The 27,822-nt window shown below is 47.1% G+C and overlaps 1 long non-coding RNA gene across 1 annotated transcript; it reads left to right on the top strand.

Annotated features, from left to right (window-relative positions):
* Positions 1–27,785, top strand: LOC141271261 (uncharacterized). The gene is made up of 3 exons (XR_012321876.1): positions 1–221; positions 21,951–22,025; positions 27,695–27,785. It is a non-coding gene; the product is annotated as an uncharacterized lncRNA (long non-coding RNA).
* Positions 27,786–27,822: the final 37 nt, after the last annotated feature.

Here is a 27,822-nt window from a genome sequence, read left to right as displayed (position 1 = left end):
AAGACTGAAGGCAGCGCTGAGGAGGAGGAAGCTCTGCACCTGCGGTTATCCCCGGCTGCTCCATCACATCGTCCTGCTGCCGCACAGTGTAAGTACAGCGGTTCTGCACTAACACTGCTTGCTGTGCTGCTGCTGTGTGAAGGGGATGGCAGGAGGCTCAGGACTAACAACATCATTTCTCTGGGGAGGGGAGTGTTTCACACAAGGACTGGAGCCCTGGGGTAGGTGTCCTGCTCCCTCCCTGCATTATATAATCCACAGCCACATACAGTATGGGTCCCATATATATATATATACAGGGGCGGACACAGACTGTAGTGGGCCCCTGTGCAAGAAATTTTTGGGGGCCCCCCCCCCTGCGCTTCATAAGGCAACAAAGTTATGTAAACATAACCCCCCCATGTGCAGCTCTCATCCCCCCCATGTGCAGCTCACCCCCCCCGATGCATCTCTCATCCCCCCCCGTGCATCTCTCACCCCCCCATGTGCATCTCTCACCCCCCCATGTACATCTCTCACCCCCCCATGTGCATCTCTCACCCCCCCATGTGCATCTCTCACCCCCCCATGTGCATCTCTCATCCCCCCCATGTGCATCTCTCATCCCCCCCATGTGCATCTCTCATCCCCCCCATGTGCATCTCTCATCCCCCCCATGTGCATCTCTCACCCCCCCATGTGCATCTCTCATCCCCCCCATGTGCATCTCTCATCCCCCCCATGTGCATCTCTCATCCCCCCCATGTGCATCTCTCATCCCCCCCATGTGCATCTCTCATCCCCCCCATGTGCATCTCTCATCCCCCCCATGTGCATCTCTCATCCCCCCCATGTGCATCTCTCATCCCCCCCCATGTGCATCTCTCATCCCCCCCCATGTGCATCTCTCATCCCCCCCCATGTGCATCTCTCATCCCCCCCATGTGCATCTCTCATCCCCCCCATGTGCATCTCTCATCCCCCCCATGTGCATCTCTCATCCCCCCCATGTGCATCTCTCATCCCCCCCATGTGCATCTCTCATCCCCCCCATGTGCATCTCTCATCCCCCCCATGTGCATCTCTCATCCCCCCCATGTGCATCTCTCATCCCCCCCATGTGCATCTCTCATCCCCCCCCATGTGCATCTCTCATCCCCCCCATGTGCATCTCTCATCCCCCCCATGTGCATCTCTCATCCCCCCCATGTGCATCTCTCATCCCCCCCATGTGCATCTCTCATCCCCCCCCATGTGCATCTCTCATCCCCCCCCATGTGCATCTCTCATCCCCCCCATGTGCATCTCTCATCCCCCCCCATGTGCATCTCTCATCCCCCCCATGTGCATCTCTCATCCCCCCCATGTGCATCTCTCATCCCCCCCATGTGCATCTCTCATCCCCCCCATGTGCATCTCTCATCCCCCCCATGTGCATCTCTCATCCCCCCCATGTGCATCTCTCATCCCCCCCATGTGCATCTCTCATCCCCCCCATGTGCATCTCTCATCCCCCCCATGTGCATCTCTCATCCCCCCATGTGCATCTCTCATCCCCCCCCATGTGCATCTCTCATCCCCCCCATGTGCATCTCTCATCCCCCCCATGTGCATCTCTCATCCCCCCCCATGTGCATCTCTCATCCCCCCCATGTGCATCTCTCATCCCCCCCATGTGCATCTCTCATCCCCCCCATGTGCATCTCTCATCCCCCCCATGTGCATCTCTCATCCCCCCCATGTGCATCTCTCATCCCCCCCATGTGCATCTCTCATCCCCCCCACTCCTAGTTAATTAATTGTATTTAAGAAAAATAAAACTTGTTATACTTACCCCCATGCGATCCCTGCAGAATCCTGGCGCTCGTCCACGTCGCTGCCACCAGGCTCTCCTGACGTTCGGCCATGTGACGGTGCCACATACATAGCCAACAGCTTTTGTTTTGGCCAAAAGATTTTTAAAGCCGCCACCACGATAAGGTAGACTCTTCTGGCCGGGCCCTACTATAACCTATTAAAATTTTCTTAAAATATCCAATACTCTTTTTAGATATATTTTTATTTAGTTTTCTTTAAGGGAATGTGTCATATACATTTTTTTTTTAAATGACCAATAATACCACATACAGGGAATACCGCCACACCATCACCAGACCACATATTACCACAACATAGTGACCGAATAATACCACACAGAAGGGAGAAAAACTGCCACACCATGACCAGACCACATATTACCACCACATTACTAATATTACCACCACATTACTAATATTACCATAAGTGTCATTATACACGGGAGCTCTATACATGGTATGTATAATGTAAGTGTCCAGGTAATCTAGTGATCACCAGTGACATTATACACAGGAGCTCTGTATATAGTGTCAGTGTACAGGTAATACAGTGATCACCAGTGACATTATACACAGGAGCTCTGTATATAGTGTACAGGTAATACAGTGATCACCAGTGACATTATACACAGGAGCCCGGTACATAGTATATAGTGTAAGTGTACATGTAATGCACTGACTCACTGGTGACGTCTCTAGGTGAAGTCCTTCAGCTACGCTTTTCTCCTTCATCCAGCACAGACCGCCATCACGTCTTCCAGCCAGAACTCGTCTCTGCATAAAATAACACAGTTATCTAGAGCACATTCCCCAACTTCTACATTACGCAGCTGAATACAGACGTGCATCCACCATCAATATATGGTTAGTTATTATGCCACCTACCATTCCAAATATAAATTGTAATCCACCACGGTGCCCCCATTAACTGTAAATAGGCACTTAATATATAATTTAATTAGAACCTCTACTCTATACTTCCTGCTCCCCGCATTCATTATTTACATGCACCCCCTGCCCCAATTCATTATATCATGTCCGTGCTCTCCCCACCCCATCGTCATTTATCATTTACTCTCCCCCACCCCACATTCATTATGTGCAGCTCATTATCCCCCTACTCCCAATTCCCCCATGTGCAGCTCATTTTCTCCCAATTCCCCCATGTGCAGCTATCACCCCCCCATGAGCAGCTCTCACCACCCCCCCATGTGCACATCTCTCATCCCCCTCCCCCACATGTGCCCCTCTCTCATCCCCCTCCCCCACATGTGCCCATCTCTCATCCCCCTCCCCCACATGTGCCCCTCTCTCATCCCCCCCATGTGCAGCTCTCACCACCCCCCCATGTGCCCCTCTCTCATCCCTCTCCCCCACATGTGCCCCTCTCTCATCCCCCTCCCCCACATGTGCCCCTCTCTCATCCCCCTCCCCCACATGTGCCCCTCTCTCATCCCCCCCATGTGCATCTCTCATCCCCACCATGTGCACATCTCTCATCCCCCTCCCCCACATGTGCACCTCTCTCACCCCCCCATGTGCATCTCTTATCTCCCCCCCATGTGCATCTCTTATCCCCCTCCCCCATGTGCATCTCTTATCCCCCTCCCCCATGTGCATCTCTTATCTCCCCCCCATGTGCATCTCTTATCTCCCCCCCATGTGGATCTCTTATCCCCCCCCCCACATGTGCACCTCTCTCACCACCCCCACCCCATGTGCATCTTTTATCATCCCCCCCCCCACGTGCACCTCTCTCATCCCCCTCCCCCCCACGTGCACCTCTCTCATCCCCCTCCCCCCACATGTGCACCTCTCTCATCCCCCCCACCCCATGTGCATCTTTTATCATCCCCCCCCCCCCCATGCATCTCTTATCACACACACACACACCTCCCATTCCCCCCACTCCTAGTAAATTGTATTTTGAAAAAAACAAAACTTGTTATACTTACCCCCATGCGATCCCTGCAGAATCCTGGCGCTCGTCCAAATCGCTGACACCAGGTTCTCCTGACTTCCGGCCATGTGACGGCGCCGTCACATGACCGGAAATCAGGGGAATCATGAAGGCGCTGCCGCAGGAGCGCAGCGCAGCGCTGAGATGTCCCGGACCCGGCGCTTAGCATGGGGCCGGGGGCCCCATGAGGAGAGAGACTCACAAGAGGGGGCCCCCAACGGGGCTCCAAGGGGGCCCCTACCGGCTGGGCCCCACACTGGAGTCAGGGCAGACATGCCCTGATGGCGGCCCTGCTGGAGGCTGGAGGGGCCCCCTCTCCCTCGGGGCCCCCGTTCAATGAACCGGCTGCACGGGCGGTAGTTCCGCCCCTGTATATATATATATATACATACATACATACACATATACACTGTATATATACACACATACATATATATATACATACATACTTACACACAGTATATATATATATATATATATATATATGTATATATATACAAAAGTCAAATACTCACCTCTCCTCGCTGGTGGCAGGTCAGGACTCCTTAGCGTCTTCCCGTGCTCTGTAGTGACTTCTGCGCGCCCCATGCCCTGACACATCACAGAGTCAGGAGATGCAGAAGAATCCAGAGCTGCAGAGGAACGAGGAGATAAAAGTTACTATGGCAAGTACCGGGGCCCTGAGCAAGCGGGGGGGGGCACTCGCGGGCGCTGGCACCGGGCTCTCCCGATTTATCGGGCCCATAGCGTGTCGGGGTCCCCGATGGCGAGTGGGCCCCCTCTTCCCTCAGGGCCCCTGCACTTCTCGATAAGAACAGCTGTGCCGTGATGGGACGCGGGACTGAGCCCTCAAATCTGGACAGTCCCGCCGAATACGGGGCGGTTGAGAGCTATGGATGTGCAGGTCTGTGATTCCGCTCCCGGACACTCTGCCCCTGTCACTCTGCTCTGGTCACCCTTCCCTGATACTGTTTTTTACTGTTTAACCCCTTCACGCTGCAGCCCTTTTCCGTTTTTTGCGCTATTGTTTTTTACTCCTCTTCTTCCGACAGTCATAACTTTTTTTATTTTTCGGTCAATATGGCCATATGAGGGTTTGTTTATGAGTTGTTCTTTTGAACGGCGCCATTGGTTCTACCATATCGCGGACTGGAAAATGGGTAAAAAATTCCAAGTGTGGTGAAATTGCAAAAAAAGTGCAATTCCACAATTATTTTTTTTTTTTTACCATGTTCACTAAATGCTAAAACCGACCTGCCATTATGATTCTCCAGGTAATTATGATTTTGCAGATACCAAACATATACAGGTTCATTTTTTGTTTAAATGGTGAAAAAATCCAAATTTTGTTAAAAAAAAAAAAAAAAGTTGCAATTTTCCGAGACCCGTAGCGTCTCCATTTTTTTGGGATCTGTGGCCGGGTGAGGGCTTATTTTTTGTGCTGCAAGCTGACATTTTTGTGACGCCATTTTGGGCTAGATATGATGTTTTGATCGCCTGTTATTGCATTTTATTGCAATGTTGCGCCATTTTGATTTTTTTCTCGTATTTTTTTAAATTTTTTTAAAACATTTTTTTTACTTTACACTGGCTTCAATAGTCTCCATGGGAGACTAGAAGCTGCGATCATCCGACTGCCTGTGCTACATATAGGGGGGCTTCAGCCCTGCTGTGTGTAGCAGAAATGCTCACTTGCTATAGCATCCTGGCAGTGACAACCACAGGGGTCTCCTGCAGACCCCGGGTTGTCATGCCAACCCATCGGCGACTTGCGGTCATGTGACACGTGCGCAGATGGGCGGGATTAGTGACATGCTTCCGGTGCGGCCATGTGATATGCCGCTGTCGGAGATTGACAGCGGCATTTAACAGATCAGCTGTCATGTCCCTGGAAAGGTGCAGGCTCATTGCCGGAACCTGCATTAAAGGGGAGACACGTATGGTGCATATCGTAAAAGGGTTAAGGACAAGAGAAACTTGGAGATCCTTATTTTTTTTGTCTTGCTTACAAGAAAAAAAACTGATGCTGCACTGATGGTAAAAACTGGTGCCTGGATAACAAATAGATTGAAATCGGATCCAGCGCACTGATAAAAATATGTTACTCTGTCGCCTCTTTGGGGGACACAGGACCTTGGGTGTATGCTGTTTGTCCACTAGGAGGTGACACTAGGCTTAATCTGAAAAAGATTAACGGTGGCTCCTCCTCTGCAGTATACACCCCCTGACGGCGTCAGCCATGTTCAGTTTTTGCTTAGTGTCGCAAGGAGGCACACCTAAAGATTTTTACTCACTTTTTTTCTGATTTGAGTTACAGATGAAGATAAGTGGGTCTCTGGCGAGATCCCTGGCAGGGCTCCTTCCTCTGCCCCCTTCTAGGGGTGCACAGTTGAAGTCAAGACGTCTCCTTACCATGTCACTCCTTCCCCAGCCTCTCGGGTGTTGGTTCGAAGTTGAGACCCCCCTCCTTCCCCAATTCCTTTTGGTCTCTGGGTTGAGCTCGAGGGAGGATAACAGTCTCCTGACGGTGATGGCAGCACCCTCCCTAATCCCCCTCATGGGGGCATTAGGTTGAGACACCGCAGGTAGGACTTGTGCTGACAGCAATATACAGCTCCCAGTAGCTGTCGCTCTGCACCAACGTCCAGGAATCGCAGCACTGCTGCAGACTCCTGATGGACCTGGGGACAGTGCTGGCAGAAGGGCACACAGAGACAAAGGCTGGCTTCAGCTCTGTCTCTCTGCTGGCACCAGCGCTACGGTGCCTCAGAGGAACCCTTTATGGGCTCCCTTTTAATATAGTATCCCACCGCCTTTCCTGCCGTTAAAAACCGGGGGGGTCCGATTCAGATCCGGTACCCCTCCAGACTACCGCGCCGGCCTGGAGCCCTTTTGGGCATACATTCTAAATTTACACCGCGGCTCCGGCCTAGTCGAAGCCATCTCCCACTCTCCACCCCCGGCCCGCCCCCCGATGACCAATATGACACTACACAATATCATATAGGGGGCGGAGACGAACTGAAAGGGCGCGCTTTCTAGCAATACTGCCGCCTTTTTCAGCGCTCCGCCCCCCTTCTTCTCCACACTCCGGCGGCCATTAACCAGGAGAGGGAGAACGGAAGGAAGTTAACTCTTCAGATACCGGTCGCCAGCTGGTCTCCGGGGGGCACAGGATCTTGAATTTTATCGGCGCTGGACTACAGCAGGCACACTAAGGTGGGATAAAATCACAGCTAGAGTCTCGACTCGGCTGTGAAGTCTATAACCTTCTCTGCATTGCCACTCTGCATCGCTGGCCCCCTCTGCATAGCCACCCCTGGATACTATGCCGGGCTCAAAGTCCAAGAGAACCAGGCAGGACTGCAATTATGCACTCTGTACAGCCTGCAGTAATACTCTCCCTAGTGGCAGCACATATTCGCATTGTCAGGATTGCATGCAAACTGCTGTGCCAGATCCCCATGAAGCCCTTGCCAATACTTCGGTGCCTAATACCACACCGGAATGGGTCAATCAGATGTCGCAATCTATGACGCAGTCTATAGATAACCTCACATCCACATTGCTTCAGGCTCTGCAGACTCATACCTCGGCTATGAATACTACTCAAAGGGAGAGTTCCACTCAGGGACATGATGGCATGGGCACATCCACGTCTAGATCAGGACGCAAGCGGACCCACAGGTCTCGTTCATCTGCGTCATCCCATACCACACGGTCATCCCCTTCCAGTGTGAGACACCGTACTCCCAGCTCATCTAGACCGTCTCCTGACAGGGACAGACAACGCAGATCCCCACAGCCATCCCTGACCAGAGAAGGTCTCCGCTCCGGTTCTCCCAGCAGGAGACGCCTTAGCGAGATACAGGATTCGGAAGACATCTGTGATTCCGACTCAGACAAGGAAACCGAAGGGTCCCTGATCCCTATTTCCCCGGGCAATACAGTGCTAGTTGATGATTTAATCTCATCTATCCATCGGGTGCTGGACATCTCCGATCCACACCTGGAGACACCAGGACATAAAATTCCCTTTGAAGGAGTCCTGAAACCGCCTAAGGTCTTCTTTGACCACCCAGAGTTTAATGCGATCCTTAAAAAGCAGTTCTCACAACCTGAGAAAAAGTTTACTAATCACAGATATCTGGAGGCGCGGTACCCCTTTCCACAGGAGGTCACCAAAAAGTGGACAGATCCACCTGAAGTGGACCCTCCAGTCTCCAGACTAGCAGCACAGACACTCCTTTCACTGCCAGATAGCTCAACCCCCAGGGACACAGCAGACCGGCAGGTGGAATGCATGGCTCGTTCAATTTTCGAGGCCGCAGGGGCTTCCTTGGCTCCCGCGTTCGCCTCAGTTTGGGCTGCCAAGGCAATACTGGCCTGGGCCCAAAATTTACAAACTCAGCTACAAACATCTACCCCTGAACTGTCGGACCAAGCGGCCCAAATAGCAGTCGTGGCAGATTACATGCTCCATGCAGCTCTGGATTCTGCAAGGGGTGCAGCTGGCATAGCTTCAAACACCATCACCATTCGGCTTATCCTCTGGCTGCGGGAATTGAAAGCAGATGCAGCTTCAAAGAAGTCCCTCACTCACCTCCCGTACCTCAGCGGTCGGCTTTTCGGTGAACAGTTGGACACAATGATATCCAACGCCACCGGGGGTAAAAGTACCTCTCTCCCCTAACTGAAGCCCAAACACACTTACAAAAAGCGCAATCAGGCACGTTACCGATCCTTTCGGAACTCTTCCGGCTGGTCAGTCTCGCGACCAACACAGAATAACAGCCGCTCTCCATGCAGGGACAACTCGAGGTCGACGCAAAAGTCGGACAAGACCTGGCAATCAAATGCAGGCCAGTCAAAATTTAAGGGAGGAAAGTCTCGCACTTCCTCCTCATCATGACTCACGAACTCTGGAAGACACCCCACCTGTAGGCGGCCGTCTTTTGCTCTTTCACCAGGTTTGGCTGCCTATTACAGAAGACAGGTGGGTCAGGGAACTAGTGTCTTCAGGATACAAGATAGAGTTTACTTCCAACCCACCAAACAGATTCTTCCTGTCTGTTCCCCCAAAACCGCCAGCCAAGGCTCGTGCCTTCCACCACGCGGTTTCATTACTTCTCCAAGCAGGTGTCATAGTAACGGTCCCCACAGCCGAGCGCTTCCAAGGGTTCTACTTGAATTTATTCATAGTCCCCAAAAAAGGAGGCAGCATACGGCCCATATTGGATCTAAAACAGCTCAACAAATATGTACGGGTACGTCACTTTCGCATGGAGTCCCTTCGGTCCATCATTGCGTCCATGGAGAAGGGAGAATTTCTCGACTCCATAGACATTCAAGACGCATACCTACATATGCCAATTGACCAGCTCATCAGAGATTTCTCAGGTTCGCAATCGACCAGGAACACTACCAGTTTGTGGCTCTCCTGTTCGGACTCGCCACGGCTCCCAGAGTGTTCACCAAGGTCATGGCAGTCACCATGGACATCCTGCACTCCAGAGGCATAATAGTCGTTCCATATCTGGACGATCTCCTCATCAAGGCTCCCACCTTCAAGGACTGCGAAATCAGCGTCTCGATCACAATCGACATTCTGAGTCGTTTGGGCTGGTTAGTCAACTTAAAACAGTCATCACCAACTCCGAGTCAGCCTCTGACTTTTTTGGGAATGTTATTCAACACCCTCAAGGGTCTAGTACTCCTCCCCAAGGACAAAGCACTGCCTCTCCGAATAGGAGTCCGCACCCTACTTAAACCCCCTTGGTCTCTCCGGTTTGCCATGAGAGTCTTTGGCAGGATGGTGGCGGCAATAGAAGCAGTCCCATTTGCCCAGCTTCACCTCAGTCCTCTCCAACTAGCCATCCTCAAGTCATGGGACAGGAATCCTTTTTCCCTCGACAGGGAGTTGCAGTTGACATCGTCAACCAAGAGATCCCTGCACTGGTGGCTCAAACCAACCTCGCTAACAAAGAGGAAATCCTTTCTCACGAGTCAATGGAAAGTTCTGACCACCAATGCGAGCCAGACGGGTTGGGGTGCGGTACACCTGCACCACAGAGCACAGGGCAAGTGGTCCCCAACAAAAGTGACCATGCCCATCAACATCTTGGAAATTCGTGCCATTCTCCTGGTGTTGAGAGCCCTCCATCACTTACTGGCAGCCTCTCACATCAGAGTACAGTCAGACAATGCCACGGCTGTGGCATATGTAAATCACCAAGGGGGGACCCGCAGTGCCCATGCGATACGAGAATTGACACACATTCTCCACTGAGCTGAAGACACAGGTTCGGTTCTCACTGCGGTCCACATCCCGGGGGTAGACAACTGGGAAGCAGCCTTCCTTAGCCGGCAGGGAATGGACTCGGGAGAGTGGTCTCTCCATCCCGAAGTTTTTCAACAGATCTGCCATCGCTGGGGAACTCCGGACGTGGACCTAATGGCATCCCACTTCAATGCCAAAGTCCCCAACTTCATGGCCAGAACACACGACCCGCGGTCGCTGGGAGCGGACGCCCTGGTTCAGGACTGGACTCAGTTTCAGCTCCTAAACATCTTTCCACCTCTCCCCCTAATATCCAGAATGGTGAGGAAGATCAAGCAAGAGGGAGTTCCAACCATCCTCATCGCACTAGACGTACGTGGTACGCCGACATCGTGCAGCTTACAGCAGATGTCCCCTGGCGTCTACCCGACCACCTGGATCTTCTGTCACAGGGCCCGTTCTACCACCAGAACTCAGGGGCCCTCAATTTGACGGCATGGCCATTGAGACCTGGGTTTTAACCAAGTCAGGGTTCTCGTCTGACGTCATTGAAACCATGATTAGAGCACGGAAGCCAAACTCTGCAAAGATCTATTACCGTACCTGGAAAGCTTTCTTTACCTGGTGCAATTCTCGTGACCAGACCCCTTTCCCTTATTCCCTCCCCAGGGTACTTGGGTTTCTCCAAACGGGTCTAGAGGCCAAACTGTCTCTGAGCTCTCTTAAGAGCCAGGTGTCAGCCCTCTCTGTGCTTTTTCAGACGCGCATTGCTAACAAACAGCAAGTAAAGACATTTCTTCAGGGGGTTTCCCGATTGGTTCCCCTCTACAGAAGACCACTAGAGACGTGGGATCTCAATCTCGTGTTGACAGCATTGCAGGAAACACCTTTTGAACCCTTTAGGGAAGTCTCACTCCGCCTTCTATCCCAGAAGGTTGTTTTCCTAGTGGCAATCACCTCGCAACGCAGGGTGTCTGAACTCACAGCACTCTCCTGCAGACAACCCTTCCTGGCTTTTTATCAGGACAAGGTAGTTCTCCGTACGGTTCCATCCTTCCTCCCGAAGGTTGTGTCCAACTTCCACCTCAATGAGGAAATTTCACTGCCATCCCTCTGTCCGGCCCCGGTTCACAGAGTGGAAAAGGCTCTGCATACGCTTGACCTTGTCAGGGCATTAGGTATCTATGTGTCTAGGACTGCGCCCTTCCGGAAGTCTGATTCTCTTTTCATTCTTCTGGAAGGCAGCCGCAAGGGTCTACCAGCTTCCAAAGCTACCCTTGCTAGGTGGATCAAATCCACCATACAAGAGGCCTGCCGCCTCAAAAATTCTCCTCTTCCAGCAGGTATTACGGCACACTCTACGCGTGCGGTAGGGGCCTCCTGGGCCATTCGGCACCAGGCTTCGGCGCAACAAGTGTGTAAGGCAGCCACCTGGACTAGTCTACACGTTTACCAAGCACTACAGGGTTCATACCCAATCCTCGGCAGATGTGAGCCTGGGTAGACTTATCGTGCAGGCGGCAGTGCCCCAATCATAGGGGCCTGTCTACACAATATTCGTCCATTGCTTCCCACCCAGGGACTGCTTTGGGACGTCCCAAGGTCCTGTGTCCCCCAATGAGGCGACAGAGTAAAGGAGATTTTTGTGTACTCACCGTAAAATCTCTTTCTCTTAGCCTCTAATTGGGGGACACAGCTCCCACCCTGTTGCCCGTCTCGGGCTGTTGTTACGTTGAGTTCTCATATTGGTGTTTTTTCTTGAGCTGGTACATAGTTGCCTTCTTATAGGCATGTTTATGTTACTTTCCTCCTACTGCTTTTGCACAAAACTGAACATGGCTGACGCCGTCAGGGGGTGTATACTACAGAGAAGGAGCCACCGTTAATCTTTTTCAGATTAAGCCTAGTGTCGCCTCCTAGTGGACAAACAGCATACACCCAAGGTCCTGTATCCCCCAATTAGAGGCTAAGAGAAAGAGATTTTATGGTGAGTACACAAAAATCTCCTTTTTTCTTATATGTAAAAAGAACTGAATGAAGTTTTAAGACCCTGGCCCCACTATCAGTATTTGGTCAGTATTCGGTCAGTATTTTTTCTCAGGATTGGGAGCTAAAACCAGGAGTGGGTGATAAATGCAGAATTGGTGACTTGTTTCTATTATACCTTTTCTCTGATTGTTCCTCACCTGGTTTTGCTCCCACTCCAGAGAAAAAATACTGACCGAATACTGACCAAATACTGATAGTGGGGCCGTGGTCTAAATTGAGCACCCACCAAACTCCTGTCTATTTATGAGTTGCTACCAAACATATATCCAGCTGCTCACGTTGCCAAATAATTATATATAATGTAGTAAAGGGAAATTTTTGCATATTGTGCTTCTAGTGGATCATAATCAATAACTATGTGACGTCCGATTTTTGTCTCGCACCCATTGACTTGCATTGGCGAGTCTCATCCGGTATACACCGCCATACCCAGCATGCTGCGATTTTTTCCCCGATTCCAGCTGTGGAAAAACTCTCAGATGAACACTGACTCATTGAATAACATTGGTGCGAGTGCAATGCGATTTATTTATCGGCATATTTATACGCCAGTGGGAGCGAGGCCTAACAGTAAAAACCTGCTGACGGATTCCCATTAACTGTGGAATGTAGTGAATGTAAAATGTCGGCAATAAAGTAGTTAGAATGAAGGGAGAAGGGGAGGAATGAGGCCAGATTTGTCATGGTCACTAATGTTTTACATCGCAAGAATTAATTGTATTTATACATTTCAATATGAGATATATTTTCCATGTACTATAGGGAAAGAAACATAAAGCTTCTAGAAATGAAGATCGAGGAGGAGAACATCACCCTCGAAAAAATGAATCTGACTCTGTAAGTGCTGAGATGTACTGAGCTAATAAAAGCCAACGTTCTAGATAATATAATGATAAATATTCTTACAGTTTTCCTCTACCCTCCCACTATGGACTGTAACTTAGTGCGGGGCTTAGTTACACTTTACACCAGGTTACATGGAAACTATGAGAATGTGACCGGGTGACACAATAGTTACCAGCAAGATTCAATGAAAATCCACCTACTATGCAGGAGCCACAGCACAGCTCTATGGAGGTGATGCGGGCAGCGCTGCACCTAATACAGACATGGCTGAGAGCACAGCGGTACATGGAATAATAGTAACACATTAAAGAGAATCTGCCACCAGGTTATTGCTGCCCCATCTCAGAGCAGCAGGTGTAGGGGCAGAGACCCTGATTCCTGAGATGTAGCACTTACTGGGTTATTTGCAGCAGTTTTGATAAAATCACAGTTTTATCTGCTGCAGATCTAACAGTTCTCTGAATACTGAGCTCAGAATAACCCCACCTCCATCACTGGCATTTTTCTGTGTACACTGTGCATAGGCAGAAAGCTGCCAATCAGTGGTGGTGGTGGTGGGGTTATACTGAGATTATGAATATACAGGACTACATGGCAGCAGGTTTACTAGTCCTTTACTGATAATCTACTGCTAATAAAGCAGCAAGCAGCCCAGTAAGTGACACATCGCTGGATTTACAGTCTCTACCTGTATTATGCTGCTCTCAGATTAGGTGTCAAAAACCTGGTGACAGATTCCCTTTACATCAGATGTACAGGTGCTTCTCACAAAATTAGAATATCATCAAAAACTTAATTTATTTCAGTTCTTCAATACAAAAAGTGAAACTCCTATATTATATAGAGTCAAACAGAGTGATCTATTTCAAGTGTTTATTTCTGTTAATGTTGATGATTATGGCTTACAGCCAATGAAAACACAAAGGTCATTATCTCAGTAAATTAGAATAATTTACAACAACAGCTTGAAATGTTTTTAAAATCTGAAATGTTGGCCTACTGAAATGTATGTTCAGTAAATGTCCTCAATACTTGGTCGGGGCTCCTTTTGCATCAATTACTGCATCTATGCGGCGTGGCATGGAGGCGATCAGCCTGTGGCACTGCTGAGGTGTTATGGAAGCCCAGGTTGCTTTGATAGCAGCCTTCAGCTCGTCTGCATTGTTGGGTCTGGTGTCTCTCATCTTCCTCTTGACAATACCCCATAGATTCTCTATAATAGATTCTCTATGGGGTTATGGTCAGGTGAGTTTGCTGCCAATCAAGCACAGTGATACTGTTGTTTGTAAACCAGGTATTAGTACTTTTGGCAGTGTGGACAGGTGCCAAGTCCTGCTGGAGCATCAAATTTCCATCTCCAAAAAGCTTGTCGGCAGAGGGAAGCATGAAGTGCTCTAAAATTTCCTGGTAGACGGCTGCGCTGACTTTGGTCTTGATAAAACACAGTGGACCTACACCAGCAGATGACATGGCTCCCCAAACCATCACTGATTGTGGAAACTTCACACTAGACCTCAAGCAGCTTGGATTGTGGCCTCTCCACTCTTCCTCCAGACTCTGGGACCTTGATTTCCAAATGAAATACAAAATTTACTTTCATCTGAAAACAACACCTTGGACCACTGAGCAACAGTCCAGGTCTTTTTCTCCTTGGCTCAGGTAAGATGCTTCTGGCGTAGTCTATTGGTTATGAGTGGCTTAACACAAGGAATGCGACTCTTGTAGCCCATGTCCTGGATATTTCTGTGTGTGGTGGCTCTTGAAGAAATGACTTCAGCAGCAGTCCACTCCTTGTGAATCTCCCCAAAATTTTTGAATGGCCTTTTCTTAACAATCCTTTCAAGGCTGCGGTTATCCCGGTTGCTTGTGTACTTTTTTCTACCACACTTTTTCCTTCCACTCAACTTTCCATTAATATGCCTGTATAGCTTCTTTAGCAATGACCTTTTGTGGCTTACCCTCCTTGTGGAGAGTGTCAATGACTGCCTTCTGAACTTCTGTCAAGTCAGCAGTTTTCCCATGATTGTGAAGCCTACTGAAACAGACTAAGGTACCTTTTTAAACGCATCGGAAGCCTTTGTAGGTATCTTTTGTTAATTATTCTAATTTACTGAGATAATGACTTTGTGTTTTCATTGGCTGTAAGCCCTAATCATCAACATTAACAGAAATAAACACTTGAAATAGATCACTCTGTTTGTAATGACTCTATATAATATATGAGTTTCACTTTTTGTATTGAAGAACTGAAATATATTACATTTTTGATGATATTCTAATTTTGTGAGAAGCACCTGTATGTATTGTAATATAGTATATAATGAATCAGTCATGATACGAGGCCTCATGGATGAAAACTGTTTTCCGTTACAGTCCAGCAAAACAGAAGAGAAATAAATGGATTTTCTGGCGCTCAGCCACCAAGTACGTATATTATATCAGCGAATATAGTATTATATAGTATTATATGTAACTGAGGATGCAAGTGCCCCGAGGGCGGGACGATTTGAGTCTAATGCACTTTTCCATGTCTAGTGCCGCCTCGTGTGCTAATATTATCAAGTGAATAAAAACCTTATGCTCCTGTTGTTGAAGATCAATGTATTCTGCAGCGCAGCCTGATTTAAAGGGATTTATCCTTTGGATATAATATTATCAGATTGGTGACAGCTGAAAAAAAGCCGGATGAAAAGGATGAAAGAAAGTTTATTCTTGCCGTCAGCCTCCGGCTTTCAGTCATAGAGGAGTGTCCGGCACAGCTTCAGTCACCACTACGTACACAGTGAGGGCGGCTGTAACCACACCCCGGCACTGACTGACAGCCGGCTCTGCACTGATGCACTTCTGAGCGACCTGTCAGTCAGTGCCGGGGTGTGGTTATGGTTACCACTCAGTGCTGTGAGCCGTGACTGTAATTCCTCCGGGCACGCCTGCATGACTGCAAGCCATTGGCTCCAAGAAGAAATAAGCTTAATTTCCCCATGTGCGTCACTTTCAGTACAGTGGCCGGGCACTTTCACAATGCGATTAACCTGCATATTGACCCAATATCTGCAGGTAATAGCGTTATAGGACCTGACAGGTTCACTTTAAGCGTGTTTCAGACGTCCGGATATTTCCAGTACTGGAAAAAACAGTACCGGAGATACCCGTGTCCCTGTGTCTCTGTGTGCACCTGTGTGGCACATGTGTGGCGCCCGTGTGTCGCATCAGGAGCACTCGTACCGGCGCCTGGTAATCAGCAGTGCTGTTCCCAAGCGCCGGGTGCTGAATGCTGAGTGGGCCCAGACCTCCGCTGAGCTCACCGAGCGGTGTCCTGTCACTCACTGAGCTCAACGAGGGTCTGAGTCCTACTCGCTGGAGAGAGTCATTCTCCCCGGCTCCTTGGCGTGTGCGGTCAAAGAATTACAATGGGGGACACTTAGAACAGGTGAATTTAAGGATTTTTTTTATTTATTCTTATTTTTACACCAGGACACAGGGGTAGCAGAATACTACTCTCATCACTGTCCCTTTCTAGCGCTGATCACAGCACAAGCATGGGACAATGATGAGGGCAGCGTTCAGTACTCGGCGCTTGGAAACAGCGCTAACTGTACATTGATTCTCAGGCGCCAGTATGTGTCACACTGATGACATACAGATGTCATCCATGTGTCATTACTGTGCATGTGTGCGGAACGTTTTGCGGCCCGTGCTGTGAGGAAAAAAACGGACATGTCAGCTTGTTTTGCCCACAGACTCAGGGTCCTTGGAAACACACTGACATGTGCACAGACCCATTCATTTGAATGGGTGTACATGTGTCAGTGTCTCCGGTACGTGTGAAAACGGACACCACACATACTCAAAACATGGACCACTCAAAGGCACCTTAAACTGTTTTTTTAATTATTTTTTTGGATGGTGAGTTCAAGACGCAGGTGGGAGTAGAAGTGGCTCATAAGTGGAGAAGGAAGCATATTTCTCTGATAAGCTGCATTACAAAGCCTCTTACATTGGCTCGAAATATTGAGTTTGTGATTGTGACCATTTAACATAAATTAATGTATCTTCCTTGTACAATATCCAAGAAAAAGAATGGAGGCAGCACTCAAACTGATGATGAAAAAATTGTCTTTTAATAGCCCATGTGGCTACATGGGCTATTAAAAGACAATTTTTTCATCATCAGTTTGAGTGCTGCCTCCATTCTTTTTCTTGGATATTTAAAGGACTGGTGTGCACCTGGGGGGCTTTGCACCTTTTTTCAAAAAAATATTTTTCTTGTGCTGCTTTTGATCTATTTTTTTATCCTTGTACAATAGTGATGACACCATTGAGAGAAAAAAGATAAAGAAACAAACAAAATTGATCAAGAAGAGGATCACTACTATGTAAGTGCAGAGAATTACTGATCTAATATAAGCAAACCTTATAGATCCCAATGATAGAGATATTTCCTTATCTCCAATGTGTGACTCATTGTCTCCAGGTACAGATGATATAAAACCTGTCTGCACATGATACACCGTATATCTACTACACAGATACAGCAGTTGCCAAGTCACTGTGGACTGTGGACTCCCCGGCGCCTGCACAATAGAGCACTGTGGCACTGTGCTCAGCCAAAAGGGCCCGGGAGGAAACAAAGGGCGCTCCCTGTGAGCTGCGCTTTGCGCATGCGTCGGGAGGTGAGGGAAAAAAGCGCACGTCACAGGGCCCTGGGAGGGGGGAGAAATATGGTAAACGTGGACATAGGCGGGGATTTGGTGGAATAATAAGCAGATGGGCGAGGATAGCTTGGCATCCGGGGGACGCCAAGTCTGTGAAAAGCCAAGAAGATAAAACTACCTTTCTCTGCATTCAGTCCTCTACTATGGGCCATACATAGATTTACTTTTCTATACCCTGTATGCCCATAGTAGAGGTCTGATAACTCCAAAGTGGTGACAGATTCTTAAGTCCCTCTCTGCCAAAATTCAGAGAGACCTCCCTAAGCCGCTAATTGGGCAACTGCTCAGAAAGAGTGAGAGCAGGGCCCAATGCAGCGACAACATAGTGGTGGTCACGTATCAGGATAAGATCCTTATCTTGACCACAATACATCATGACAAAAGCTCCTGTTCCTGTCCGAGGTACCAGAACAGAAGACCCAAATCCAGATTGTATTCTGGATTATAATAAATTAATGGGGGTGTAGATCTCTCACATCAGGTCCTGAAACCATACAATGCCATGCGAAAAACAAAAGTATGGTACAAAAAAGCTGGCCGTGCACAAGTTTGGTATCACCGTACTGTAACTGACCTAAAGAATAATACTGCCAGGACATTTGTACCAAATAATAAATGCTGTAATGAATTGTATTCTTTTCCACCATTTTACCATTTTTGGAATTTTTTTCACATTTTTCAGTACATTATATGGTAAAGTCATTGGAGTCATTCAAAACTAGAATTCAATCCACAAAAAATCAAGTTCTCAAATTATTATGTAGACCAAAAAATAAAAGGATATGGCTATTGGAAGAAGGGGAGTAAAAAATGAATGCTCCAAAATGGAAATTTTCCCAGTTATTACAGCATTAAATAAGTCTGGGATAGACATACAGTGCATTGTGAAAGTATTTGGCCCCTTGAACTTTTCTACCTTTTGCCACATTTCTGGCTTCAAACATAAAGATATAAAATTCTAATTTTATTGGGAAGAATCAACAACAAGTGGGACACAATCGTGAAGTGGAACAAAATTTATTGGATATTTTAAACTTTTTTAACAAATTAAAAACTGAAAAGTGGGGTGTGCAATATTATTCGGCCCCCTTGAGTTAATACTTTGTAGCGCCACCTTTTGCTGCGATTACAGCTACAAGTCGCTTGGGGTATGTCTCTATCAGTTTTGCACATCGAGAGGCTGAAATTCTTGCCATTCTTCCTTGCAAAACAGCTCGAGCTCAGTGAGGTTGGATGGAGAGCGTTTGTGAACAGCAGTTTTCAGCTCTTTCCACAGATTCTCGATTGGATTCAGGTCTGGACTTTGACTTGGTCATTCTAACACCTGGATACGTTTATTTTTTAACTATTGTAGATTTTGCTTTATGTTTGGGATAATTGTCTTGTTGGAAGATAAATCTCCGTCCCAGTCTCAGGTCTTTTGCAGACTCCAACAGGTTTTCTTCCAGAATGGTCCTGTATTTGGCTCCGTCCATCTTCCCATCAATTTTAACCATCTTCCCTGTCCCTGCTGAAGCAAGCCCAAATCATGATGCTGCCACCACCATGTTTGACAGTGCGGATGGTATTGAGGGTGATGAGCTGTGTTGCTTTTACGCCAAACATATCGTTTTGCATTGTGGCCAAAAAGTTCGATTTTGGTTTCATCTGACCAGAGCACCTTATTCCACATGTTTGGTGTGTCTCCCAGGTGGCTTGTGGAAAACTTCAAACGAGACTTTTTATGGCTATCTTTGAGAAATGGCTTTCTTCTTGCGACTCTTCCATAAAGGCCAGATTTGTGCAGTGTACGACTGATTGTTGTCCTATGGACAGACTCTCCCACCTCAGCTGTAGATCTCTGCAGTTCATCCAGAGTGATCATGGGCCTTTTGGCGGCATCTCTGATCAGTCTTCTACTTGTTCGAGATGAAAGTTTAGTGGGACTGCCGGGTCTTGGTAGATTTGCAGTGGTCTGATACTCCTTCCATTTCAATATGATCGCTTGCACAGTGCTCCTTGAGATGTTTAAAACTTGGGAAATCTTTTTGTATCCAAATCCAGCTTTAAACTTCGCCACAACAGTATCTCGGACCCGCCTGGTGTGTTCCTTGGTCTTCATGATGCTCTCTGCACTTGAAACAGAACCCTGAAACTATAACAGAGCAGGTGCATCTATACGGAGACTTGATTACACACAGGTGGATTCTATTCATCATTACCAGTCATTTAGGACAACATTGGATCATTCAGAGATCCGCACTGAACTTCTGCACTGAAAGTAAAGGGGCCGAATAATATTGCACGTCCCACTTTTCAGTTTTTAATTTGTTAAAAAAGTTTAAAATATCCAATAAATTTCGTTCCCCTTCACGATTGGGTCCCACTTGTTGTTGATTCTTCCCAAAAAATTAGAATTTTATATCTTTATGTTTGAAGCCAGAAATTTGGCAAAAGGTAGAAAAGTTCAAGGGGGCCAGATAATTTCACAATGCACTGTATATCAAAAGTATATACCGTATTTTTCGGACTATAAGACGCACCGGACCATAAGACGCACCTAGGTTTTAGAGGAGGAAAATAAAAAAAATAAAAAATTTAAGCAAAAAATGTGGTCATGATGCACTTTTAAGGTGGAGGGGGTCTTCTGCTGACACTGGTATAGGGGTAATGTCCCCCAATTCTGACAATATCCCCCATCCTGGTATATATGCCCCCCCTTCCTTTTATACGTGGTCCCCATCCCCATCTTGGTATGCCTGGCATCCCTCCATCCTGTTATGCATGGCACCCCTCATCCCTATCCTGGTATGCATGGCACCCCTCATCCCTATCCTGGTATGCATGGCATCACTCATCCCTGTCCTGGTATGCATGGCACCCCTAATCCCTATCCTGGTATGCATAGCACCTCTAATCCCTATCCTGGTATGCATGGCACAGCAATCCATATCCTGGTATGCATGGCACAACAATCCCCATCCTGGTATGCATGGCACAGCAATCCCCATCCTGGTATGCACGGCACCCATCATCCCTGTCCTAGTATGCATGGTACCCCTCATCCCTATCCTGGTATGCATGGCACCCCTCATCCCTGTCCTGGTATGCATGGCACCCCTCATTCCTGTCCTGGTATGCATGGCACCCCTCATCCCTGTCCCGGTATGCATGGCACCCCTAATCCCTATCCTGGTATGCATGGCACCCCTCATCCCTGTCCTGGTATGCATGGCACCCCTAATCCCTATCCTGGGTATGTATGGCACCCCTCATCTCTGTCCTGGTATGCATGGCACCCCTCATCCCTGTCCTGGTATGCATGGCACCCCTAATCCCTATCCTGGTATGTATGACCCCCCTCATCCCTGTCCTGGTATGCATGGTCCCCCTAATCCCCATCATGCTGCACATGAAAAAAAAATGAACACTCCTACTCACCTTTCTTCTCTCCTCCAGCGCTGCGTCCTGTCTGCCCGCACTGATCTCTCAATGTGAGCAGCGCATGACGTCACTGCCATGTGCGGCTCACAAGGAGAGATCAGCTGCCAGAAGTCACTGCTCCCCACGCCGGGACTGTGCGCGGGGAGCAGTGACTTCACTCGCCTTCATAGCCGGCACACAGCTTAGCCACAATGCGACTCCAGCTGCTGCCGGCTATCTCCTGTGCCCGCTCATTAAAGGGCATGAATATTCACCCCCTCCCCACGCCCATGGGCATGGAGAGAGGTTGAATATTCATGCCCTTTAACAGTGGGCACAGGAGATAGCCGGCAGCAGCAGGAGCCGCAGCGCTGCTGATACACTGTGTACCGCTACTAAGGAGCATGAATATTCAGTGCTCCCTACGCCCCATGGGCGTAGGGAGCAGTGAATATTCATTTTCTTTAGCAGCGGGGACAGTGTAGGATGCAGCAGGCGGCTGCTGCCTCCTTTGCCCCGCTCCTCCACCGATACCGCTCCCCCCCACACCACACATAAATATACACCCCCCCAGCATTCGGACTATAAGACGCACCCCCCCTTTTTCTCCAAAAAATACGGTAATAACCATGAGGTCTTTTTATGCCACCAGCCTTCTAGGTTACTTGTCCCTACGCAGTGAGCGCCTCTAATGATATCTCCACGAAGACAAAATTGTATTATTTGTGTGATGTAGATGGAAAATGTTGGCAAAGTATTTGGGATGGAGGCCAAGGGGCGGAATGTGTTCACTACTGCTCTTCAAATTGCTGATATTTATACATTTACATATGAGATGATAATATATGTTCCATCTACAACAGGAAAAACATCAAGAAAATTCTGGAAAACAGAAAAGAAAAGGAGGAGAAAGAGTTTGATGCCATAGAGATAACTTTGTAAGTGTTTTTTTTTTTCAGGTAGAAATAATATAACACCTTTCTGCACATACTATACATCTGTCTATGACACATGAATTAGATGAATTCTACTTATTTGACTGTTTAAAATGATACCAGGAAAAATAGATCACGACCCAGCATTTTTATATGGCTCCTTTAGAAAGACACGAGTTATAATTATAAGTATGTATACTTTCTATAGCATATCTACTGTGGATGACTATGGAGGTGCATTATACTTTACAGGAGGACTATGGGCTGTGCATTATACTACATGGATGACTATGAGCCGTATGTGCAGTATACTATATTGAGAACTATGGGATGCATTATACTATATGAAGGTTTATGGGGAGTGCACTATACTTCTGATATGGGACCCCACAACTTTTATGTGCACCCCTGGTGAATATAATGGTTTATTTTCTTCTATGCAATAAAAAACAGCGGCAGAACGGGGGACATATATATCAGGATGGGGGATATATATACCAGGATAGGGCCATGATGAGGGACGATTTTCTAGCACTAAAATCAGAGAGATAAAATATAACTTTTAATTATCTCAGTTAAAAAACACATATATATATATATATATATATATATATATATATATATATATATATACAGTGGGTACGGAAAGTATTCAGACCCCTTTAAATTTTTCACTCTTTGTTTCATTGCTGCTATTTGGTAAATTCGAAAAAGTTCATTTTTTTTCTCATTCAAGTACACTCTGCACCCCATCTTGACTGAAAAAAACATAAATGTAGAAATTTTTGCAAATTTATTAAAAAAGAAAAACTGAAATATCACATGGTCATTAGTATTCAGACCCTTTGCTCAGACACGCATATTTAAATCACATGCTGTCCATTTCCTTGTGATCCTCCTTGAGATGGTTCTACTCTTTCATTGGAGTCAAGCTGTGTTTAATTAAACTGATAGGACTTGATTTGAAAACCTCACAGTGCATGTCAGACCAAATGAGAATTATGAGCTCAAAGGAACTGCCCAAGGAGCTCAGAGACAGAATTGTGGCAAGGCACAGATCTGGCCAAGGTTACAAAAGAATTTCTGCATTACTCAAGGTTCCTAAGAGCACAGTGGCCTCCATAATCCTTAAATGGAAGAAGTTTGGGACCACCAGAAGTCTTCCTAGACCTGGCTGTCCAGCCAAACTGAGTAATCGTGGGATAAGAGCCTTGGTGAGAGAGGTAAAGAAGAACCCCAAGAAAGTTCCACAAAGTCAACTATCACTGCAGCCGATCACCAGTCGGGCCTTTATAGCAGAGTGGCCTGACAGAAGCCTCTCCTCAGTGCAAGACATATGAAAGCCCGCATAAAGTTTGGTCAAAAACACATGAAGGACTCCCAGACTATGAGAAATAAGATTCTCTGGTCTGATGAGACGAAGATAGAACTTTTTGGTGATAATTCTAAGCGGTATGTGTGGAGAAAACCAGGCAATGCTCATCCCCTGCCCAATACAATCCCAACAGTGAAACATGGTGGTGGCAGCATCATGCTATGGGGGTGTTTTTCAGCAGCAGGGACAGGACGACTGGTTGCAATTGAAGGAAACATGAATGCGGCCAAGCACAGACATATCCTGAATGAAAACATCTTCTAGAGTGCTCTGTACCTCAGACTTGCCCGAAGGTTCACCTTCCAACAAGACAATGACCCTAAGCACACAGCTAAAATAACAAAGGAGTGGCTTCAGAACAACTCTGTGACCATTCTTGACTGGCCCAGCAAGAGCCCTGACCTAAACCCAATTGAGCATCTCTGGAGAGACCTGAAAATGGCTGTCCACCAATGTTCACCATCCAACCTGACGGAAGTGGAGAGGATCTGCAAGGGAGAATGGCAGAGGATTCCCAAATCCAGGTGTGAAAAACTTTTTGCATTATTCCCAAGAAGACTCATGGCTGTACTAGCTCAAAAGGGTGCTTCTACTCAATACTGAGCAAAGGGTCTGAATAATTATGACCATGTGATATTTCAGTTTTTCTTTTTTAATACATATGTAAAAATTTCTACATTTCTGTTTTTTTTTCAGTCAAGATGGGGTGCAGAGTGCACTTTAATGAGAAAAAAATGAACTTTTTAGAAATGACCAAATGGCTGCAATGAAACAAAGAGTGAAAAATTTAAAGGGGTCTGAATACTTTCCGTACCCACTGTATATACCAGGAAGTAGCTCAGGATGGGCGACATTACTACATAATGGGGAAAAATTTAAAGGGGTCTGAATACTTTCTGTACCCACTGTAAATATACACTGCTCAAAAAAATAAAGGGAACACAACACATCCTAGATCTGAATGAATGAAATATTCTCATTGAATACTTTGTTCTGTACAAAGTTGAATGTGCTGACAACAAAATCACACAAAAATCATCAATGGAAATCAAATTTATTAACCAATGGAGGCCTGGATTTGGAGTCACCCCCAAAATTAAAGTGGAAAAACACCCTACAGGCTGATCCAACTTTGATGTAATGTCCTTAAAACAAGTCAAAATGAGGCTCAGTATTGTGTGTGGCCTCCACGTGCCTGTATGACCTCCCTACAACGCCTGGACATGCTCCTGATGAGGTTGCGGATGGTCTCCCGTAGGATCTCCTCCCAGACCGGGACTAAAGCATCCGCCAACTCCTGGACAGTCTGTGGTGCAACGTGACATTGGTGGATGGAGCGAGACATGATGTCCCAGATGTGCTCAATCGGATTCAGGTCTGGGGAATGGGCGGGCCAGTCCATAACTTCAATGCCTTCATCTTGCAGGAACTGTTGACACACTCCAGCCACATGAAGTCTGGCATTGTCCTGCATTAGGAGGAACCCTGGGCCAACCGCACCAGCATATGGTCTCACAAGGGTTCTGAGGATCTCATCTCGGTATCTAATGGCAGTCAGGCTACCTCTGGCGAGCACATGGAGGGCTGTGCGGCCCTCCAAAGAAATGCCACCCCACACCATTACTGACCCATTGCCAAACTGGTCATGCTGAAGGATGTTGCAGGCAGCAGATCGCTCTCCACGGCGTCTCCAGACTCTGTCACATGTTCTCAGTGTGAACTTGCTTTCATCGGTGAAGAGCACAGGGCTCCAGTGGCGACTTTGCCAATCCTAGTGTTCTGTGGCAAATGCCAAGCGTCCTGCACGGTGTTGGGCTGTGAGCACAACCCCCATCTGTGGACGTCGGGCCCTCATACCACTGTCATGGAGGCAGTTTCTAGCCGTTTGTGTAGACACATGCACATTTGTGGCCTGCTGAAGGTCATTTTGCAGGGCTATGGCAGTACTCCTCCTGTTCCTCCTTGCACAAAGGCGGAGGTAGCGGACCTGCTACTGGGTTGTTGCCCTCCTAAGGCCCCCTCCACGTCTCCTGGTGTACTGGCCTGTCTCCTGGTAACGCCTCCAGTCTCTGGACACTACGCTGACAGACACAGCAAATCTTCTTGCCACAGCTCGCATTGATGTGCCATCCTGGATAAGTGTGAAAGCACAACCAACATTCAAAAGTGACCAAAACATCAGCCAGAAAGCATTGGTACTGAGATGTAGTCTGTGGTCCCCACCTGCAGAACCACTCCTTTACTGAGGGTGTCTTGATAATTGCCAATAATTTCCATCTATTGTCTATTCCATTTGTACAACAGCATGTGAAATTGATTGTCAATCAGTGTTGCTTCCTAAGTGGACAGTTTGATTTCACAGAAATTTGATTTACTTGGAGTTATATTCTGTTGTTTAAGTGTTCCCTTTATTTTTTTGAGCAGTGCATATATATATATATATATATATATATATATATATATATATATATATAATCAAAGTGCAGAGTGCTCAAATGTCACCAATAAATTAAACAAAACAAAAAAGGAAAAAGGAGGAGAGAGTGACCTGCTCAATCTATATAGACAATCCTGTTCATTTATCCGCACAGTATTGATTACCCGGCCCAAACACACAGGATGGGGAACATATATACCAAGATGCAGGGCACATATATATATAATTTATTAAGAATGGGGGGTCCCTGTCCAAATCTTGCACCAAGGCCCTTCAGACTCTTGTTATGCCACTGCATAATGATTTCACTAGAACATGTCTGCAGCTCCCAGCCACACACAGCATAGAACAGAGCCTGTAGATTCATACTTATCATGGGAACAAGGTTTTCTGAGGTTTTTTTTTAGCCATTGCACTATTCTGAGTGCCGTGGGGTGGGCACTGGGGAGGGCATTTTGAGGCATTGTACTGAGTGTGAAGGAGCTGCTTGGGGCATTATACTGTGGGGGCATCATAGTGCGAGGGGGATGCCTTGGGCCAACATACTGTGCGGGAGTGCAACTTTTGGGGGCATCATGTGTAGGTGCATCTTACTGTGTGTGTATTCGGGGTATTATCCTATGGGTGGGAATGCATAACTGGGCTATCATACTATATGGAGGGGCATCGTGGGGGTGTCATACTGGGGAGGTTTTATACTGTGGGGCATATACGGGGGTATTCTACTGTGATAGAAGACTAAGTGCCCTCACAACCCATAACCTTCATTTCTGTCTGTCAAAGTTGGGAGGTATAATGTAGGAATGTGATCTTATAAGAACAGATGAAGATGAAATAGAAAGTAATTCCCTAAAGTCAGTCTCATTCCTTCCTTAATTCATAATATGAAAAGAAAACCCAAAATGTCACTTTTTTATTGTAGATTTTGAAATTATGCACCAAGTGCACACAGGGGGAGAATTACTCAGCGGCCTCAAGTGCATTTTAACCCCTTAATAATGTGACTAATTTTAACTTTAAGAAACAATTACTTTTATAAATAGAACAAAAAAATGGATTGGAGTTATAGATCCATATAGTTAATTTATAGTTAAGATAACTAAGGATTCGATACATCAAGACCGGTGATTTTCTCACTGGTCTTGATGAAGGGAGTGGAGGCATCAGATGCTCCTGATCCATGAAGAGGTGTCTGCCTCTTGCTCCTGATCCATGAAGAGGTGTCTGCCTTTTGCTCCTGATCCAAGAAGAGGTGTCTGCCTCTTGCTCCTGATCCATGAAGAGGTGTCTGCCTCTTGCTCCTGATCCATGAAGAGATGTCTGCCTCTTGCTCCTGATCCATGAAGAGGTGTCTGCCTCTTGCTCCTGATCCATGAAGAGGTGTCTGCCTCTTGCTCCTGATCCATGAAGAGGTGTCTACCTCTTCATGAATCAGGGGCCTCTGACGACTGGCGTGCACCATTTTGGCAGAGCTGGGAGAAACTGATGTAAAAACTTCAAAAATTCCAAAATTTTTACTCAGCTCCAAGTTGTGCCAAAATTTTGCAGCTTTTCAAAAGCAATTTATGCCAGAATTCTGGCTAAATTACTTTGACAAATTCAGGTCTTAGACTGCATAAAAAAAAAGGGTCCAGTAAAAAAACACATTACTTAACCGTCTATCATCGTGAGCTGATGAAACAAGCAGTAGGGAGATGAAGCTACTATTAGATAGTGGCGCCCCCTGCAGTCACACTACACCCTGAGTGGTGCGATATCTCCGATATGTCACCTTTGTCGGATCAATGTGGCTCTGAGGTCGCTGTCATACATTTGCTGCTGTGAAATTATTGTCACTACTTTTATTCACTTCTCCAACAGATGGAAGCTCAAGATCCGGAATGCAAAACCGCTGTACTGGACCTTCATTTATAAAAATGTAATCGAGTATCCATGGCTTGAAACCATCCAGTACGTATGTTACTTCTGTAAATATAATATATGACTAG

The sequence above is a fragment of the Phyllobates terribilis genome, unplaced genomic scaffold, assembly GCF_046119375.1.
Source record: "Phyllobates terribilis strain yellow unplaced genomic scaffold, ASM4611937v1 Scaffold_5__5_contigs__length_657084704, whole genome shotgun sequence".
Taxonomy (NCBI): Eukaryota; Metazoa; Chordata; class Amphibia; order Anura; family Dendrobatidae; genus Phyllobates; species Phyllobates terribilis.
Note: the sequence above shows the minus strand (reverse complement) of the source record. Positions and strands in the feature narration are given on the sequence as shown.